Genomic DNA, 20889 nt, shown 5'->3' with positions numbered 1-20889 from the left:
GATCAGGGCTGATCCATGGGGTGACCGGCGGGCGATCATGGGACCCCCACTGGCACCCGCCTTGGCTGGCTGGGCCTGTGGCTGGGAGCAGCTCCTGCATTGAGCGTCTGCCCCCTGGTGATCAGTGCGCATCATAGCAACCGGTTGTTCCACTGGTCATTCTGCCGTTCGGTCAGTTTGCATATTAGGCTTTCATTATGTAGGATACATGTATGTATATATACATATTCTTAAACAGAAGACTGGAAATGGAATTTGGGGAAGAATAGATTGGCTTGGTGAATAGAAAGGATCTGAGGGGAGAGCATTTGAGCCAGAGAAGTGGGTTTTGAAGCCATTGTGGCGATCCTGTAGTCAGTGGGGGCACTGGTTGCCTCAGGCCTGCTTTCTATTGAACTTGAAGAGCCTGAGAGAGGTCTTGGCTCTGAGGAAATGGTTTTCTTGTTGGGGACATCTCAGAGGCAGTAACCATGTTGACCCGAATTGGACTGGTCCTTCTTTTTTTCTTCTCCAACCCCATTTTCTAGGTCAGATCTGAAAAGTTTAATGAGAAGTATTTGAATAAAATCAATTAGAGGTTTTTCCAAAAGTTAGAAATACCACAGTAAGGGCCCTTTTCTTTAAGCCAGATAACCCTGGTTGGTCTTGTTGAGATTTCAGGGGTGGAGTGTTACGATTTATTTTTGTGTTATCCATACTTGGGTTTTTTTCTTCTTCACAGTTGGTTTAATTTATGGTTTACAGCTGCCTGACTCAACTGTGCTTATGGTTCTAAGTGCTCAGCAAGCAGCAGGACTGCCTTTCTCAATAGGCTCTTGGCTTGCACTTGGTGACACATCCACTGAAGTGGGGGTTCCCTGCCTTTCAAAGGCCTTTATGTTAATGGGAGAACAAGTTAGGTATGAATAGAAAAATAATCTTAAATATTATTTTGGCAAGGATGCCTTTCTGTGTGTTTTAACTCCTAAAAGTATAAAATTCCAAGTTAGAATGAGCCAGGCATTAAAGTGGGGTGAGCTGAGGTAGGAAGCTAACTAATCCATTTCTATTGACCTTAAAATGTTTGCTCTTAAGCAATTGCCTTGATTCTCTATATCCCATCTATAACATGTAAATAATCATAACAATCTCTTTCTTAGTGTGGACACAAGAGTTAAATGAACTAAAGTGTAACTTGACCGGTAAACATGTATTATTGAGCATCTGCTGTATGTCATATACTCTGTGTCTGGCCTTATAGGAAACAAGATTGAACTGGGCTCACAGGAAAGTGCTTACAACTGTATTTAGTATATAGTAAGATATTCAATAAAGGGTACTATTTATTGTGTCCTTACATAAGCTTGTAACAGGACCTGTTACAATAAATGAAAATATTATTTTCATTTGAGGGATTATCAAGTTGAGGGATTATTGAGCAAGCCAGAATTAGCCACGGGAAGGGTGTGGAAATGCAGGCCTCAAGAAAAAAGCATCCTGAGCGTGCCAGTCTCAGCAAGGAATGACGCCCCTGCAGAGCACAGACTGGCTTATCTGAATTTACAGTTTGGAAAGAGTCACGTATTGTGCTTTTCACACACGCACACACACAGAGCATTCATTACCATGTGGCCTCAGGCACCGAGAACAATGTATATGTTTAGCCTGGCAAATAAAAGGGTGTCTTTTTTCAGTAGGGCATTCATTTTCATCATAGGCACCTAGAAGGCATGCTTTTCAAAATTGGTCACGTGTTAAATTATGAACATGCATTTTGTAAGAATTGTGTAATATTGATCATAAGAAGGGCCATGCAGATAAGAGAATAGAAATAAGAGCCCATTGTGAGTGATTTTATTAAATTCTGAATTCTTATTGGAATTTTAAGATAAAAGCTATGCTTTTGAGTCCAGACTCACATTCTGATGCCAGGCAGTGTTCACATGCATATTTTTGTGTAATTGGGGTCAGGGCGTACGTCCTTTTTGTTGCTCTACTTTTGCATCTGACCTTGGTTCGTGTTCCCTTATATATCCTCACACTCCTCGTCTTTCTCCTTGTGATGGCAATGACATGATCCCCTGCACTGATAAGGAGCCATTGGCTTAACTTTTCACTTAACACTTGGAGTGCGGGTGAATTTCCCGCCAAAATATAAGATGGCTCTGTCTTTTGGTTTTGTTCCATCCACCAAAAGGGTGGATTACAAACAAATATTTGGTAATACGCAGCTACTTTTGCATCTGACCTTTACACGTTTCCCGCACTCCACCGCAAATCTATATGAACCGAATCTCCTTGTGATGGCAATGACACGCGCAATTCACGCGAGCCGACTTAACTCGTTTCCCGCACTCCAAGTGTCAATACTGGACATTTAGGTTGTTTCCACAGTTTCACGGTGAGGAACATATTTGCTGAAAACACTGTGTTCAGATTGCTTAGTTATCGACATACGCACTTTCTAGAATGGCTCTCTCGGCCAAAGTCTTGGAAGTGATATCAACTCATTATACTAAGAGTCTTAAGAACTGGCCGTCAGGGTTTCCTGAGACAGCATCTGATTCTTTGGCTTATGCTTATTCATTTATTAGCAGATAGGTAGGGAGGACCTATCATGTGCCAGAGAGTAGCAGGCACTTTGGTGAGCAAAGTAGAAAAGGTCTCTGACTGAAGGTGCATATAGCGGCTAATAGAGGCAAGGTGAGAAGCAGAAGTCACTGGCGACATTGCCATCCTTTGAGCACAGAGTCAGCTTTCCAGTTGAAAGGGGGACACTTGGTCTGAGTGCTGCAAATGTCTGGATACAGGACAATGTCACTACTTTAGATGAGCTGTAGATGGTGGGGTGGGGTGGTCAACATTGTAGACTATTAAAAGCTTACGGTTTCTGTTATTTCTAAATTCGGCTAACAAAGTGATGGCTAGGTTTGAAGCTGCATGGTATAGTGAAAAGATAGTGAATTCAGATAGTCCTAGATTTGACTCTAACCTCTGCTACCTGTAGGATAGTGGTTTGGGGATAAACATTTAAAACTAATGAACTTCAGTGTCCTTATCTCTAAAAGGGGCATAGTATCATCTACCCTTGGTTTGTTTATATCCTCAGTGCCTAGTGCAGTGCCCAACACTGTGTAGGAGCTCAGCAATTGATAGTTGGCAGAAAAAAAGAAAGGATGGATGCATGGATAGATGGATGAATGGATAGATGATTGTTTAGATGGATAGATAAATGGATAGAGAGATTACTCTGAATTGAGAAGACCAAGGGCCTCTGTGCTAAATAATATACATTAATAGTAAGATTTTACATATATAGTATGTATGCATATATACATAAGATAAATGATTTATGCAAGTTATATTTGCCCTATTAGCTTGAGATTTGCTAAGCAAATTCTTTCACTGCTAATTTAGTTGAGACCAAATTAAGATTCCATGAATCTCTTTTTGTCATAGCATGTATATCAGGCTATAAGTAACAGAAATCATGACTAATTGTGGCCCTACCAAGTAGGGGGTTAGTTTCCACATTCTTAGAAAGTCGGAAGGAGGCAGCTGCTTCTCCCATTTGCCACTGATCTTTGCTCTTTTCATGCCTTTGGTCCACCCTCTTTGCTCTGTTGAGTTTTTATTTTTTTTACTACCTATATTTCTTTTGATTAGCATTAACATGGTACATTGTTTTTCAATCTTTGGCTTTTATTTGCCTTTATATTTAAAGTGATTTTTTATAGGTGGCATATAGTTGGTTCTTGCTTTTTTTTCTCCATTCTGACCATCTGCTCTTTAGTGATTACTTATAAGCTTGGATTTAAATCTACCATCTATGTTGATTTTTACAAATTTAGACTTGCTTTCTCGTGGTCACCAAATGGCTGTCACAGTTCTGTGCTTCGTGACCAGTTTCAAAGTGGAGAACTAGGGAGGTGCCTGTTACACAGCTCCTGGCAAAAGCCTTTCCCAGAATCCTCACAAAATTTCCCCTCAGGTCTCGCGGGATTGGCAGGCCACACACGTGGCCACCCTTAGAGCAGGGCTCCCACCTTTTCTGAGCTCACGGCTTCTCTTCCCAGACAATTGGGATTCTGTTAGAAGGGAACTCTGGAGAGGGAGCCATCATAGTGTCAGTCACATTTCCACCCATGTAAACTAGTTGTTTTTTTTTTAAAAAGGCAGAAATTTCAGTTTAGTGGATATGGTTTACTTGTAAGACTGACGTGTTAGCAGATTCAGGATTTGCAAGCCTCCCAGTTGGGATGTTAACATATTGCGGTCGGATCACGAGAATTCTCATGTTTTCTGTTCTAAGGCTTGTGGCCGATCATACTTTAAAAAGATGTTAGCTTGTAAGAACATATAAGTAACTTCAAAATGCAATGGGTATTTAATTTAAAGTGTGCCTTTAACATTTATGTAAAACGTTTTCCGTACTCGTTCAATAGAAACTTATCTGGCCACTGGGTAAAGCTAGCAATGAAACTACTGGTCCGCAGTGCGTTAAGATCGTGTTGGTTTTAAGCTGAGCAGAAATGTTTTTGTGACTATATGTCTCTTTGTTGTGTGTGTGAGGGTTTTCTTTTTCTTCTTCCTTTTTGAGTAACAGAAGAAAAAGAGGAGTAAAGAGTTAAAATAGTCAAATATTTCCTGGAGTTAGTGGTAGGCCTCTGAAATGCTGCAGCCCTGACAGCCCTATGCGGAAACTGGCCAAAGGACTGCTGACAAAATACTTCCCCCACCAGGCCAAGTGAAGAGAAGAAAATGTAAAACAGCCTTTGAGGGAGGCTGGGGTGGGGTGGGGAGAGGGGCTGAAAGGAGGGTTGGCAGTGAAGCTTTGCAGAGGAGTGTAGGAATTTGAGGGTCGGTCATGGTATCACCAGGGTGGTTTATGTTGGCTCTGCCCCTGCTCACTGTTCAGAGGACAGAGGAAGCCCCTTGCACAGCCTAAGCAGGATGCAAAGGCTACAGTGGAATCAAGCCCAGAGTTAAATTGCATGCACACACATTCTAGGAATCCAGATTTTTGGTTTAAAAAAAAAATCAAAGTGTTTTGTGGAAGCTTTGGACTTGGATGGCAAAATGCTTAATAATCAGAATCCATCATTTTCCTTTTCTGGACAAGCCACCTAACAACTTCCTTTCCTAGACGATTAAATAAATAGGATTCTGTGTAATAAACATCAAAATTTTAAGCTTGAAAGAAAGACAACATATAAATGAAAGTTGACCAAGATTTGTCTATGATTCATTGCATTTTATTTATTGAGGATGTACAAGGGCAGAGCTGATATTGATCAAAGTTTTCTAGTTATGTTATTTCTTTTATATGTATTTCAGAGAGGGAGGGAAGAGAGAGAGATAGAAACATCAATGATGAGAGAGAATCCTGCACGCCTTCTACTGGGGATGTTGCCCCCAACCCAGGCCTGACCCAGAATCGAACTATGATCTCCCGGTTCATAGGTCGACACTCAGCCACTGAGCCACACGAGCTGGGCTTAGTTATGTTATTTCTAATGTTAGCGTTTGATCATATCCTCAAGTGACTGGAGGTTAATATTATGTTGTTTTTATATAAGAATTTCAAAATCTCCTGTATAAAAGCTCCAGAAATGCGATGTTTTAAGGAACGGAGAAAAGACACAGTAGACAAAAATGCCAGTGGACCGAACTCTTTGAAGCTGAGGTTTGCTAAGAGGCCAAGAAAAGGAGAGAAAGGTGGAATTCACAGAAGGAGATAGCAGTCCCTGTGGGGCGGCATTCACTGCCACGCTGGGAAAATGCCAGGGGACTGGGAGAATGGAGGGAACACTGACCACTTGGTGCATCGTGATAAATGAGGCTCATTCATGGAGGAAAACACTGCGCTTCTGAAAAGCATCCATATTGGAGAAGCAACCAGAAAACCCAAATGTATTGGGGATGGCTGGCAGGAGGCATCTCTGCTTCCCTCTTCCTTCTGTCTCTTCCCAAGGGTTTTCTTAATATTACACAACATTTTCTGTGGCCACCGGGCCCAAGCTGCCTGGGAGGATACAACAAAAGTAGTGCAGCAAGCCACTTGGCATGGATATCGGAGCCAGCAGCATTCAGAATTAACTGAAAGAAACCCTGATTCTGCCATAAATAAGGCAGACAGTCTCTTTATTGAATTCTCTGAGGGTGGTTTTTTGTTTTTTTTTAAGGCAGTAAAGCTTTAAGGCTTTAGCATGAGGCAAAAGATTGTAAAACACGTCAGATGCTTAGTAAAAACCCAGGGTAAAGCCATGAGTTTGTATACATTGATCTTAGCTACCACAGCATTGATCCCCAATGGAATAGCACCCTAGCACTCCCCAGTGGGGTGTCTCAGGACAGACATATCAGAATTCGAGGGGGGTGGGGCGCGGGGAGAGGCATGTGTCACCTAAAAATCATCTATTATCTTATGATTCACTTGGGAAGAGGGGAAGTACTTATTTCATAATACAAACATCCGAAAATGAAGTTCAACAAAACATTTCTGGCTGGGTGAGACCATGCATTCATTCAGTAACAAGAAAAATTTTTTATTGAATGCCTAGTCTGTGTCAGGCGGCGCCTCGGGCCCGGGGAGTACAGCAGGGAACACACAGCATCCTTTTTTTTCGTGGAGTTTACATTCCAGGGAAGGAGAGGGCTCATAAGTCATAGCATAGAAAATAGAACGTTAAGTGCCGTGGAGAAAACAGCAGGGTAAGGGCGGAGAGAGTGGGCCTTTCCGAGGAGGTGACTCTTGTCCCCGAGACCTGAAGGATGTGCGGCTGTGAAGGGTGCAGGCTAGGGTATCTGTGAGAAGCTCGGGTGGGAGGAAGAATCCGTGCTATGACCTAAGGCAGGAGACTGCTTGGAATACTTGAGGATTAGGATGGTCAGTTGGCTGGATAGAAAGAGCCAGGGCCGGTTCATGTTTAGCCCGGTAGGCCAAAGGGTGGGCTTTAGTGTGTGTGCTCAGCATGCTAGGAGGCCCCCAGAGAGTTGAACAGGGGAATAAAGTGATCTGATGACTTTATTATACTAAGTGTATCTTGTATACAGTGCTGCCGGGAGACTGGACTGGGGAGCAGGTGGAGGAGATGCTGAGGTGTGATTGGATTCAGGAGATGCATTGTGAAGGCAGGGCTTGCAGGATTTTCTGATGGACCGAGTGGATGCGGAGTAGGTGAGAATGGAGACAAAGGGATGAGGATTTGGGCTTGAACAAGGGCAGGAATGATGGTTTCCCCGCGTTCAGCACCTGTAGCCCCAGGGGAGGACTGGTGTGAGGAGATTATTAATTTGGTGGTAGCTGTGGTTACGTTTGAGACGCCTAACAAGGCATCTTGGGGGGGGGGGTTATGATAAATAACTCTGGAGTTCAGAGAAAAGGCTGGGATTGGAGGTGTAGATTTGACAGTTACTAGATTTAGGGAAGAGGAGAGCATCCAGCAGAGGCAGTTAGCAACGTATATTATAGTTTCCGAAAACAGCTAAGAAAGGGCACATCAGAAGCTAGTTGAGGAAGAGAAGGTTTCTGTGGTTATCGAAGATGAGTGTGAGTTTTAAAAGGTTAAGAAAGTCTGTCCTACATTATCAGTACCCACAACTGTGCATAAAATTTGGACCGACATGTTCACAGGGTCAAAAGCTAGCTTTGCCAATAGAAGATAAATAAGGACTTAATGTATGAATTAGTTTTTCCATTCCTTTTCCACTAGGCCACTGTGAGCATTTCAGGTATAGATAATTAGGCATAAACTTGTACATCCAGAGCCTTTTTTCCTTCCATTTATTGGAATCCAGGGTGTGTCAGGTCAAGAGTTCACTTTTGTGGGCAGGAAAGCAAATACATAGAATATAAAGTAGAGACTATGCAGCCAAAGGACCTCAGAGTGAAGTTGTCCATGCAGATATGTAAACAAAGGAGGAACAAGAGGGCCCAAGAAAAGGGGCTGAGCGTGGGAATGGCTAGTTCCATGGTTAGAACATTGTCGAATGTCCTGAATGCCTCAAACTGCCCTCCCAGTGTCTGATGAACGACAGGTATTTTTTTCTTGGTTATTTTTCTGGCGCAGTGAGTATGTGTTGGTGTACTTCCCCAAAGGGTGAGCAGATTGCCTGTGTGGTTCAGAACACATGTAAATGGGAAGGTCTTTCAGTGTCTGGAAAACTGTCGAAATTGAGGCAGCGAAGGGGGCTTTGCCCAGGAAGCAAGTGGGAGGTGTAAGAACAAGTAGGCCCTTCTACTTCCTGTTGAATTGTGTGGATTTAATTTTTGTTGTTGTTAATTGAGAATTAACCAGATTATCTTTTAACATTTAATAGGGAAAACCTTCCTTAAAAAATTAGTCTTACTTAGCCACACAGAGTAGTAAACATATTTTCAGTTTAAATTTAAAAAATTGAATCCACACAATTCCACAGGAAGTAGGAAGTGCCTACCTGTTCTTACCCCTCTCGTGTGAGTGGATTATGTTGAGCACAGTTGGCTTTGTTGCCTGCTTGGTGATACAGGAAAAGAGGAACAAGTCCTTAGAATCTCAATATCCTGTCTACTCCTTTGATTGGTTTTCAATGACCAAGATTCTCAAGGCCCAGCCATGTTTTGGTTGCTACAATTTAAGACTGAACCATGCAGTGGAGTCAAAACCCCCAAACCGGGAGGGTATTTCACGGAATCCCCACTCCACCCATCTATGAAGTTGGAGTTTGGGGCGTGGCGGGAGCCACAGCCTCACTGAGGAGCACCCTCATTTCCTTCTTCTGAGTCCAAGGCGCGGAGAAGGAAGCACATCCACCCGAAGGTCTGACCGCCTCAAAACAAAACCGTCCACTCTCAGGCTCAAGGCAGGGCCCTTTGCTGTAACCTGCCCTTAATTCGCTGCACAGTCAGCAAACCTGAATATTTCTGCAATGACTCTCTCTCAGTGTCTAATAGAAAGTGTGTCATCGAAAGGAATGATACGATTAGAGAGCTATGCCTCGTGGACAAAATGATTATTTTCAACATACAGCAGGCTCTCGATTTACCCACGATGATCCCCTAAAACTAAAAATTTTAGAGGGAAATGTAGGTCTAATATACATTACCAGTAACAAATGCTGCTAAATTTTACTTTTTCTTAAAGTTTCCTGAGGCTAATAAAAATTTAATTCTATGAATAGTTATTTTTTTTCCTTGAATAGCTTTATTCAAGCATGGTCGGATTTTAAACATATTTTTGCATTGAAAACTAACCAGAAATATGTTGGAGGTCATTGTTTGTTGCCAGAGAGGGTCTGAGGCTCATATCCTCACCCAGTTCTGTCAGGAGTTCTCACAAGGAGTACTGAGCCTGGCTGAGGTTAGCTGAGCTTCCTGGGGCTGGGCGTCGGGGAGGGACAGGAGAGGGTGCCTTTGAAGCGGGATTTAATAGTGGGCCATTGGCTCTGGCCATGTTGAAGCCCTTCTGCATCTTCCTCAGGGGCTGTTGTACCCACGGCCCCCTTGCAAGGAAAGGAGTGCCCTTGAAGGGCTTAGGGTCCCTTTTATCAGACCGACTGTGTGCAGCAGCTGCCTGAGTCAAAGCACTGTAGCCAAAGTGCAAGAGTCGCCGTCATCTCAGCCACAATCCCTGGCACTTGTCTGTAGCTCTGCATGGCTCATGTTTTCACTTGCATCCGGCAAAGATTTATCAGCCACTGTCTGCCTGTCAGATACAGCCATAAAGCATTATCCCAGGTGGCTATGTTTATGGAAACTGTGTTGTGTTGTTTTTCTTTGTCTTCTAAACATCCTTAACTGTGTCAACAGTAAGAATGTAAGCCATTGCAACGGGCACTGGAAGAGCCCCAGTTAACAAAGATATACGAAAGTATGTGCACTACTCTGTGTGGCTAAGTATAATAATTTTTAAGGATGATTTTCCATATTAAAAGTTAAAAGATATCTGATTGATTCTCAATTAACAACAATTAAATTCAGTCTTTTTGGCTAATTATTGTTTTCCATAAGCATCAAGTAAGCGATTCCCTTGAGCTAGTGATCACTAGCTCACTAGGCTCTAAGCCTAGTGCTTTGTGCTTTGCAAATATTATTCCATATGAGTTATTGCAAGTGGTCTAGGATCCCCAGACATCCCCCAAGATATCCCAGCGGCTCCCATCGCTCAAAGGGTCCAGGTTAGCTTCCAGGGGGTTAGATCACATTTAACTTTGCACCAGTTCCAATATAAAAACCTGGGGCATAAACCCTATCGTCTGCTTCATGCAAACCCTACCGTTTGCTTCACAAACTCTGAGTGGGTGACCAGCCATCTTGCTTTGTGTAGCACTGAGGGGATTCCTGAGACCTGGGACTTTCAGTGCTAAACCTGGGCAGTCCCGCTCACGCCAACATGAGTTAGTTTCCCTAGACCAGGGGTGGGCAAACTTTTTGACTCGAGGGCCACAATGGGTTCTTAAACTGGACCGGAGGGCCGGAACAAAAGCATGGATGGAGTGTTTGTGTGAACTAATATAAATCCAAAGTAAACATCATTACATAAAAGGGTACGGTCTTTTTTTTTTTTTAGTTTTATTCATTTCAAATGGGCCGGATCCGGCCCGCGGGCCGTAGTTTGCCCACGGCTGCCCTAGACAGAAGTAGGATCAGTGGCCAGAAGGGAATATCATTAAATATTTCTTCTACAGCCAGCAACTAAACTGCAACATGGAGATCATTCTGTCTTCCTCATGGGGTTGTGATAGGCCTGCTCACCATTCCTTTCTGTGGGGTTGGGTAGCGGCTGTCGGCTTTTCTTTGGAATTGGGGACCGTCCTCTGTCTCCTTGCCCTTCAGAGGCCTGTCACCTAAAAGGGCCTTGGCTGTTCCCTCTGGGTGAGTCAGTGCCAGCTCTTTCTGATGTGAGGGTGCTAGTTCCGGGGTGGTTTCCGTTGGCCCCATGGTCACTTACTCGGTGGTTACTTACCCACTTCGGGTTCGCCTGCTCCTGCCCCTTAGGCAGTGAGCCTTCTCTCCATTTGAAACTCCTTTACTACAGTGCCCTGAGCTGCTTGCAGCCCTCAGCAAGCACATGCTTCCTCTTGGGCATTTGCACAAGCTGTTCTCTCTTCCTTGCTCACAGCTCCTTCCTTTCATCTTCTGGCTGACCGTACTTTAAAAGGCGAAAGATTTATGCGATCTGAAGAGAAACCAGAGTATGGCTGACCGTACTTTAGCGTTCATACCACTTCCTCCTGGAAGCCTCCATGATCATCCCAGACGGCTCTGGGCGCCTCTCCCGTGTGATCTCGGAGCTCCTTTTACTTCCTTCAGTTCAGCTACGTGCCGTTGGAGCTGTAGCTGCCCGATCAGTTGTCTGCATTCTTTGTTGTGGGCTCTTTAAGGAGAGGGACTATGTTTTGCTCTTTGTTGTGTCCCCAGCACCTTCCACATTGCTGGGGACGTGGTAGGTAGAGAGGCTCACAAGGAGCAGATGGTGGAAGAGCCACCAAACAAACCACCTTCCCCCACAATTTGCTTTGGCCTTGCTGTGGCCCTGGCAGCCGCTGGCCTTCCTGTTCTCCACGGGAGACAGAAGCTACTCTAGAACTTTCTCAAACGAACCACATCCTCTCCATGGAGGGACCACCACCCAGTTTAGTTAGGTCTTCATTTGCCCTGTAAGGCACTGAGCATGTAGGAAAATGCACACACATTAGCCAACCTAATGTGCCAGGGGTTACATAAATAGCAATAGGACCTGAGGGTATTGTGTAGGGTGGGGGCATACAATTTTATGTGTGTTTCTAGATACAAATGTGCAGAATAAAGATAGTTCTACTATGACAGGTTTCAATAAAGTGTGAGATCTCCTCCTCAGTTCTGAAGATCGGATGACTCACAGGCTGTCGAGTATCATATTGTGAATGTTGGGCGCCTCGTTTCATAATCTGATCCAGGTTATTTTCCCTAGTGAACATTAATAGTTTCCTGTGAATTTTCCTAATATTAGGAAACAGATGTTCTGTATTTTTTTAAAACTTTATTTTTGTTGTTGACACTATAGATGTTTCATATTTTTAACAGTTTTTCAACGTGCTGAACCAGGACTTTTGTGCTCAAGTGTGTGTGTGTGTGTGTGTGTGTGTGTGTGTGTGTGTTGAGAAACGAGTTATATTAGATTTGCAAAGAAAAGCATAACAGACATATCTACAGAATGATTTATCCAAGGCTGGATACATTTTTGGACAATCTGTTTAATGTAGTTCAGTATTGTTTAACGAATGTAGACTTTTGACCTAAGAATGTGTTAGACCTGTCTTATGATAGAATGCTTGCCAGAATAAGGCATGGTGCAACAATAAGCACACAATTAATGCAGCCTATACTTTAATGCTCTAATCTTTAACCAAAGTGTAATTTTTTTTATGTTACTGTTGTCTCTTAACTATATAAAATTCTTCCCCCATCTCTGCATAAATGATTGCCACCTTAGTGCAGAGCAGGGTGCTGGGCTCTTGGGGAGAGACAAACATAAACAAGATATGGACTCCTGATACCTCATCCAGTAGAAGAGATGAAACGTATTTTGAAGTAGCTGTAATAAAATGTAGAAAGTGGTGTAAAGGTGTCGAAACTCAAGGGAGGAGCAGTTTCTTTGAGTCAAAGTGTGAGGGAATACTGGGGGAGGAAGTAATATTTATACTGGGTTAAAAAGAGTAAAAAGCAACACTTAATTTAGGTCTAAGTTATTTAAATTATTTTAACTGCTTTCTGCCTGGTGGTATGGCTCAATGATTGAGCATCGACCGACAAACCAGGAAGTCTCAGTTGGATTCTGGTCAGGGCACATGCCTGGGTTGCAGGCTCCATCCCCAGTGTCGGGCATGCAGGAGGCAGCCAGTCAGTGATTCTCTGTCATCATTGATGTTTCTATCTCTCCCTCTCCCTATCCCTCTCCCTTCCTCTCTGCAATCAATAAAAATATATATTTTTTAAAACACAAAAAAATCCCTGCTAAAGATGGTTTGTTATGTAAGCCATTGTTTTGGTGGTTTTGCTAAAATGATAGTACCATTTCTTGAGCACCTCCATGTAGCAGGCACAGTTCTCTGATGTTTTGTATGAAAGCTTTTTAACAGAAAATGATGTAGAAATGGTGCTTTGGATAATTATGCATTTCGCACAAAATACATGTCTTTGTTTTACCTCCCAAGCTTCCTTTCAACAAGGAGTCCTTTGGTTCAGAAAAAGGACGTGGAATCCAGATTTCACCAATTTCAGGATTCAGTGACTGTCAAGTCACCTGGCCTGTCTAGGGCTCAGCTTTTGCCGCTGTACAGTGGGAATTGTCAGACTCACCGACTCACTCATAAGGTTGCTGTGGAAATCAAAGTGGGTGTAAATGGACATTAAAAAGCAATCAAAAGCCAAAAATTTGCCAAGAGGCAATATCCTACCTGGTGAGGTTTATATAAAATATGGCTGTTGCTTATTGTTTATTGAAGCTTATTGTGTAAATGAAAAGATTATCTCAAAATTATAAACTATATCTGAAGTATTTTCATAGCAAACGCATATGTAAACTCGATTATCATCACTATAAACTCATTCAGCCCAGCCAGTGTGGCTCAGTGGTTGAGCATCAACCCATGAACCAAGAGATCATCGGTTCGATTCCTGGTCAGGGCACGTACCTGGGTTCAGGCTCTATCCCCAGTGGGGGCATGCAAGAGGCAGCCGGTTGATGTTTCTCTCTCATCAGTGTTTCTATCTCTCTATCCCTCTCCCTTCCTCTCTCTAAAAATCAGTAAAAAACATATTTAAAAAATAACTCATTCAAATTCAAAAGAAAATTATCAAGATCCTACTACATAAATAAGCAAAGAATATAAACTTACTGTTTTTCAAGGTGACAAATCATTAATGAACAAACAGGAAAATCTGTCTCTCCTCCCTAATTATCTTAGAAGCGCAAATTAAAACAGCATTAGGAATAGCATTTTGTGGACAAAATGTCAGGGTTTCAGAAATTCTCTATTATTTTATTAGTGGTATTGTTGTTTGTTAATAAAAGATCCTTTAAAAGCAAAATACTACTAATTCTAGTGTAGGAATTTAGAGTAGGGAAGTAAGTTAAAGGAATGAAAAGAGCTAAAAGCATGAAGATATCTGATGTAATCTTATAATTGACTGTAACCTAAATACTTAGCATTAGGGGAGCGATTTAGTAAATTAAAATTTTTCAACATGAAGGACTATTATTAGGCCCTTTAGTAAAAGTAAGACAATCATTATGAAGGTGCATAGAAACACACAACAAATATTTAAAATTTAAAGTAAAATGGAAGAAGAAAATAATAGCCATCCTTTGTGGAGTTTTCTCCTGGTGGCACTGCACTGATGCGCTCCCTTGTGCAAAAGGTATTTTACACTTTAGAGGTCTGTTGTTCAAAACCTTGCAGTTCATTCATTGAGGAGCCAACATTCAAACCCAGATCTGTCCAGCTCCAGTGCCTTCACTAGGTTTACTACCAATAGCACGTAACTATGGCCATAGTCATATAAAAACATATGGCTATGGAGGGCTAGCAGGCACAAATAGATAGTAGCACTAGTATGGTGGGAATATGGGTCAGTTCCAGAGAAGCTTGCTATCCATTTAAAACTTTCGTTGACAACAACAACAACAAAACCCAACTGTTGTTGCCCTTTCAAGAGAAAAATAGAAAAATATGCTGTGTGTAATATTTCAATTTATTGTGTACTCTTTTTATGTATTCTCTTAAACATTGGCAAAATAGAAATACATGTGTGTGTTTTTAGATGCCTCACCAACTTTGGCATAATCAGGATTACCCCCACACAAACCCCCAACCTATCTATAAATTGCTTGAGGACATATGCCACTAGCTCCTCAATTAAAAAACAAAACTTGAGGTCTCTGGAGCTCTCTGTGGATTGAGGACAGTGACAGATGGAAGAGTTTCTCCAGGTAAACAGCCCAGACCAGCTCTTCCTGACAGAGTCAATGTCAAGGCAGAGATAATGGGGTGGCACCGTTTGGGTAAAGTAGGCCAGTTCACCCACTCAGGGTGTGTCCCTCCCTGGGACAGAAGCCCTTGAACAATGGGGGCAAATGTCCTACTGTCTCTTAGCTTTTGGGGCTCAAGACTTGATTTCTGATTCTTGAGCACATACATCTATCATTACTTTATAAAGTCAGTCTCTCTGCCAGCATCTAATACCAGGCAAATTTCTCTGTTGGACTCAATGCACAGGGTATATTTCTTTCAATTTAGCCTCACCTTTGCAGAACATGTACCCTTTATGCCTACAATAGGGTCTTTTATATGTTTCAAAGGCCCTTTTATATCTCTTTTGCCCTTTGCGATAACATCATGTCAGAATTTGCAAGTGAAAGCATAATAGACCTGCCTAGAGCACAGCAGAGATGGCTCCAGAGCTGGAAACATTCTGCCTCATACTTCTCAGTGCAGCCCATTCGGGGTCGCCCCTGTTCTGTAGGTGGGGAAATTGAGGCACAGCTTAGTTAAGTGATGTACTGGAAGTCACTGGTAGTGAAGACCCTGGAAGCTAAGCCTATGCGTCTAGTCCTCGGTCTGCTCTCCTACAGTGTCTATGCTGTGTTATTTTCTAGAGCAGCGGTTCTCAACCTGTGGGCCGCGACCCCTTTGGCGGTCCAACGACCCTTTCACAGGGGTCGCCTAAGACCATCCTGCATATCAGATATTTACATTATGATTCATAACAGTAGCAACATTACAGTTACGAAGTAGCAACGAAAATAATTGTATGTTGGGTCACAACATGAGGAACTGTATTTAAAGGGCCAGAAGGTTGAGAACCACTGCTCTAGAGGATTAAAATGAGACTGGAAACCAATATGTTCACACAGATCATAATCCAATCACCATTCAAAGCTAAAGACCTCCCAGGGCTATACAGTAGTCCCCTTACCCACAGTTTCACTTTCTGCAGTTTGTCACCTGTGGTCAACTTAAGTCTGAAAATATTAAATGGAGAATTCCAGAAATAAGCAATTCCTAAATTTTAAATTGAGCTTCGTTCTGAGTAGTGTGGTGAAATCTTGCACCGCCCAGGCCTGTCCCACTTGGGATGTGAATTGTCCCTTTGTCCAGCATATCCATGTTGCACACGCCCCATCTGTTAGTCACTTAGGAGCCATCTTAGTTATCAGATCAACTGTCTCAGTATTGCAGTGCTTCAAGTAACTTATTTTACTTAATAATGTCTCTCACTTACCTCACTTCATCTCATCACATCAATATTTTATCATCTCACCTCACAAGAGGAAGGCTGAGTATAGTTCAATAAGCTACGAGAGAGAGAGAGAGAGAGAGAGAGAGAGAGAGAGAGAGAGAGAGAGAGAGAAAGGGAGAGAAGCCACATTCACATAATTTTTATTATAATATATTATAATTGTTCTATTTTATTGGTTATTGTTGTCAATCTTTTACTGTGCCAAATTTATAAATTTAACTTTGACATTTGTATGTGTATGTATAGGAAAAAAGCATAGTATGTATAGGGTTCAGTACTATACCCAATTTCAGGTGTCCACTGGAAGTCTTGGAATATATCTCCTGCAGATGAGGGGGAACTACTGTAATTTTATATTCTATAATTGCAATAACGTTTACAGTAATGAAAGGAGTCTAGCAAGTTCTCATGTATGTTCTAGACAAGTCCTGCCCAATAGACTTTATGGTGATGGAAATATTCTATATTCATGCTGTTCAAAAAATTAGTGGCTTTTGTTCACTTGAAATGTGGCTCATGTAACTGGGGGGAATGAGTTTTTAATTGTATTTAATTTAAATTCTCATATGTGCTGGTGGCTACTGTATTGGACAGCACAGTTCAACACTTCAATGCTTTCTTGACATTTCTACTTGGATGTCTCAAAGTTAACACAGTCAAATCAGAATTCTTTATTTATATATTTTTGTCCTCAACCTGTTTCTCCCCAAACAAAGCCATCATCGACCCAGTTGCTTGAGCCAAAACCTAGGTGTTATCTCGACCCCCTTCTCTCCTCATTTCCTGCATCTACTTTATCAGCAGGTCCTGATTGTTTTACCTTCAGAACCTCTACTGAATTCACCCACTTCTCTCCATCTCTACTGGTGAACCAAGGCATCATCATATCTCACCTGAACAATTGAATGGCCTCCAGTGATTGTTGGTTACCAGTGATCCATTCATTCACTGCTGCCTCTTCCAGACTCCTCCATACAGCTACCAAAGACACTATCAAACACTTCAGTAGGTTGCGTCACTCCCTGCTTGTATGGAAACATTTGTGGGACTTTGAATACTTATTTTCTGTCCCTCATTACAATGGGAGTTCCCCTATATCAGGAACCGTGTTTACCTCCTTCAATATTGTCTCTCTAGCACCTACAACTCTGCTCAGCACACAGTTTGCACTCAGCAAACCTCTGAATAACAATTCAATGAATATTTATTGTGGAAGGAGATAGCAAGTTACAGATCTTGGTTGTTAATAGCTGAGATGATGCTGACATCCATACACATGGAAGTTGATGGTTTATTTTGCATTCTGGATGTAAAAGGAAGGGTGGGCATTGTGACTAATCGCATGTATCTGTGAATGGGGAGGCTGGTCTACAGAACTGATGTAATCTCTGCCATGAACTAGAAAGAGCTTTTTTTCTCCCTAGACGTCTGTGTATGTCCCAGATCTTGAGACTTTTGTCTTTCCCACTGTGAGAGAAAGAGGAGAGTGTCCTCCTACCCGGTCACTTTTTATATTCATCCAAGGGGAGTTTAGATAATAATGGGAAGAAACGTGTTATGGAACTCAGGTGTAGTGAATGGCAAAGTCCTGTCTGGTCAGCAAAAGGAGATTTTCAACACGAGGCTGTTGTTTAAAAACAGTATTTGGCATATGCTCATCACTGAGTTATTTGAAACCAAGAAAACCTTGGGAAGCAGGGTTTTGTGTCCTTTTTTCCTTGACTATTGTGTTTTTTAAGGAAATATCTTTTCTAACATTCCTTTATAATGACCAACCAAGGCATTCAGAAGGGATGCTATTACTTAGATCCATTGATCCATGTGCAAAGCTACATGAAGCTGATGAACTAGTTGGAGATATGATAGACTTGGTCAAGCTCTGAGTTGCACTTATTTCCCCTAGTACTGAACAGGCCTGGGAAATGACCATCCCCTCAGCACTGACTGGATTTAAAAGATGAAGCTAAAGCTAGCTTTGCTAAAGTTCACATCAGACTCTTAATCCCAGTGGGTTTTTATCAGGCATGATTTTTTAGCCCTGTCCCCATCCTTCCAATGGCAGTCCCAGTGTTTTCCTGTGTGTGCCTTTATTGAGCAACTACTATGTGCCAAAAACCTTGCTAGGTCCTGGAAAAACAAAGATGAGTTAAACATATTCTCAAGCTTCAGATATTCTGCAAAGAAGTGGGCGGAGACCAATAAACAAACAAACAAACAAACAAAAATGAAACAGAAGCCACTTGCAGTAACAGAGGAAAATGCAGTGACAATGAGAGTAGAAGGCAGTGGGCAGTGAAGAGTGCAGGCTCTGGAACCACATTGTCTGGCTTCACAATCTCACTCTGCGATTATAAACCGACTTATAAACCGTGTGACCTTAGGCTACTGACTTAATCTCTGTGCCTCAGTTTGCTCACCTGTTTAATGGGGTAATAAAAGCACCTACCCATATGGTTACTAAGTGGGTTAAAGAAGCAACTAAGCACTTGGAACACAGCTCCATAAAAACCAGCCTTTGTTATCATCAGTAGCGGTAGTACATAATTATTGATTGAATTGAGTGAATGCTATTACTGCGGAGAAGTTGTCTGTAAGCCAGCCAGGGGAGTTGACAAAGGCTTCCCAGCGAGGGTGACTTTTGAACTGAAATTTGAAGATAGGCTAATATTGTCAGGAAAGGACAGGTTTGATAGAAAGAACAGAATCTGCAAAGCCTTAGAGGAGTGAGAGTGTGGGGTGTTTATGGTCCTGTGAATAGGTCTGTGTGGACACAGGACAGGGTGCCTGGGAAGAGTGCCCCGGAAGGGGGCAGGCCTGAGATCACTGGGGCTTTGGAGACTGGGCTAAGGAACTTGGACTTGATCCTAAAACCTAGAGGAAGCACTGAAGGACGTTCAACAGGTTTGGCGCTCAGCATGCAAGACTGGGCAGCAGAGTCTCTCAATGGCCTCGGCCTGTGGCCTGTTGATTCTAAGTGTCACTGACCAACCTCCTTCCCTATGATTTGGATAGGGCCGTGGTCGGCACACTGCGGCTCGCGAGCCACATGCGGCTCTTTGGCCCCTTGAGTGTGGCTCTTCCTAAGCCTTAGGAGTACCCTAATTAAGTTAATAACAATGTACCTACCTATATAGTTTAAGTTTAAAAAATTTGGCTCTCAAAAGAAATTTCAATCGTTGTACCGTTGATATTTGGCTCTGTTGACTAATGAGTTTGCCGACCACTGGGATAGGGAGTTCCCATATGTGGACCTGATATTTCTCACCAGATGTGATTTCTTTGGGACCACAGATTAATAGAGTGGAAAGGATGTGTTTTCTTGATTCCTTTCTACCTGATCCTTGGATGGCTGTCTTACCCCTTTGAGAATCGGATGAAAGTGATAGATCCTTCTCTTGGAAAAATCATGAAGACAAGATTTTCCAGAGCCTTCACATTTCCCTTCCCCTGCACCCCACCTTGGTCATCCAAATAGGCTCCCAGACCCAGTGCCACCTTTTGACCCCAGGCCTGCTTGTGGTTTTTGTGTTCTTCCCCCAAATTGTTAACTTGCTAGCACATCCACTCTTCCGTCTGCCATCACTGCTATTATCTGACCGTGTATCATGAGAGCAGCCTTGGATCACTTGGAGGTTATAATTAAAACTGAAAGCAATTATCTTATACTGAGCCGTTCAAATTTAATTGTGAGTATAGTGGCTGAGGACATGGCTCTAGGGGGAGATGGGGGAGGGCGGGGCAGGCTGTGTGGATTAGAATCCCAGCTCTGTCACGGTCTTATAACCTTGAGTAAGTTACTCAATCTCCCTGTGCCTCAGTTTCCTCATTACAAAATGGGAATGCTATCATATGCTTCCCTCATGAAGTTATTGTGAGGATTAATTTAGGTGACATAGGAACATGCCAAGAACAGTTCCTGGCACAGAGTAAGTGCTATATAAGTATTATTACATTATTATTTCTACTGAAATGACATCATGAATGGGATAATGTGGATTACTAGGAGCAGGAAAATAGATGAGTAAAATCTCCATATGCATTTGACTCAGTTTGGAGCCTTGCCAGTACCTGATGGCCAGGAATAGATTCTCTACGTCTGTACTGTCTGGTGGGGTAGTCACCGGCCCCCGTGACTGTTGAGTACTGGAAGTGTGACTAGCCTGAGTTGAGATGTACTGGGTCTTGAAGATTTAGCATGAAAAAAACCAAGTAAAATGTCTCATAAATAATTTTTATACTGGTTACGATGAAATAATATTTTTAATAAATTCGGTTAAATGAAATGTATTATTAAAATTAATTTTGTCGGTTTCTTTTGCTTGCTTCTTGTGGCTACTAGAAAATATAAAGTTATATACGTGGCTTGTTTTATATTTCTACTGAGCAGCATTGCCTTAGGCTCACCATGATCATGAAAACAACATTTTGTGGTTGCGATAAGGTGGCCACTATTGGAAAGCCTTGTACATGCCTCCCATTGCCATTCAAGTTCTATTGGACCGGCCATTTTTAAATTAGTTCCTTCGAGGAGCCATGGCTTGGTCCTAGCAGAAGGGGATTGAGGGTTGAAGGCAAGAGCAATAACGAGGGAGGCTTCTGCTGACTTGGAGGGGTTTGGGATGAAAACACTACCATTTATAGTTATA

General features: G+C 42.4%; 1 protein-coding gene across 5 annotated transcripts in view; it reads left to right on the top strand.

Annotated features, from left to right (window-relative positions):
- Positions 1 to 20889, top strand: part of GNG12 (G protein subunit gamma 12) — a 117237-nt gene that overhangs the window by 32983 nt on the left and 63365 nt on the right. For 2 of the 5 annotated variants that reach the window (XM_023754692.1, XM_023754693.1), the window contains exon 2: positions 17048 to 17248. The exons of the other annotated variants lie outside the window; for them this stretch is intronic. The gene's annotated coding sequence lies outside the window, so the exon portion shown is untranslated. The remainder of the gene's footprint in view (positions 1 to 17047; positions 17249 to 20889) is intronic. 5 annotated transcript variants of the gene reach the window in all.

The sequence above is a fragment of the Myotis lucifugus genome, unplaced genomic scaffold (genome assembly GCF_000147115.1).
Source record: "Myotis lucifugus unplaced genomic scaffold, Myoluc2.0 scaffold_63, whole genome shotgun sequence".
NCBI classification, from domain to species: domain Eukaryota; kingdom Metazoa; phylum Chordata; class Mammalia; order Chiroptera; family Vespertilionidae; genus Myotis; species Myotis lucifugus.
This window is presented reverse-complemented; position numbering and strand designations above follow the sequence as displayed.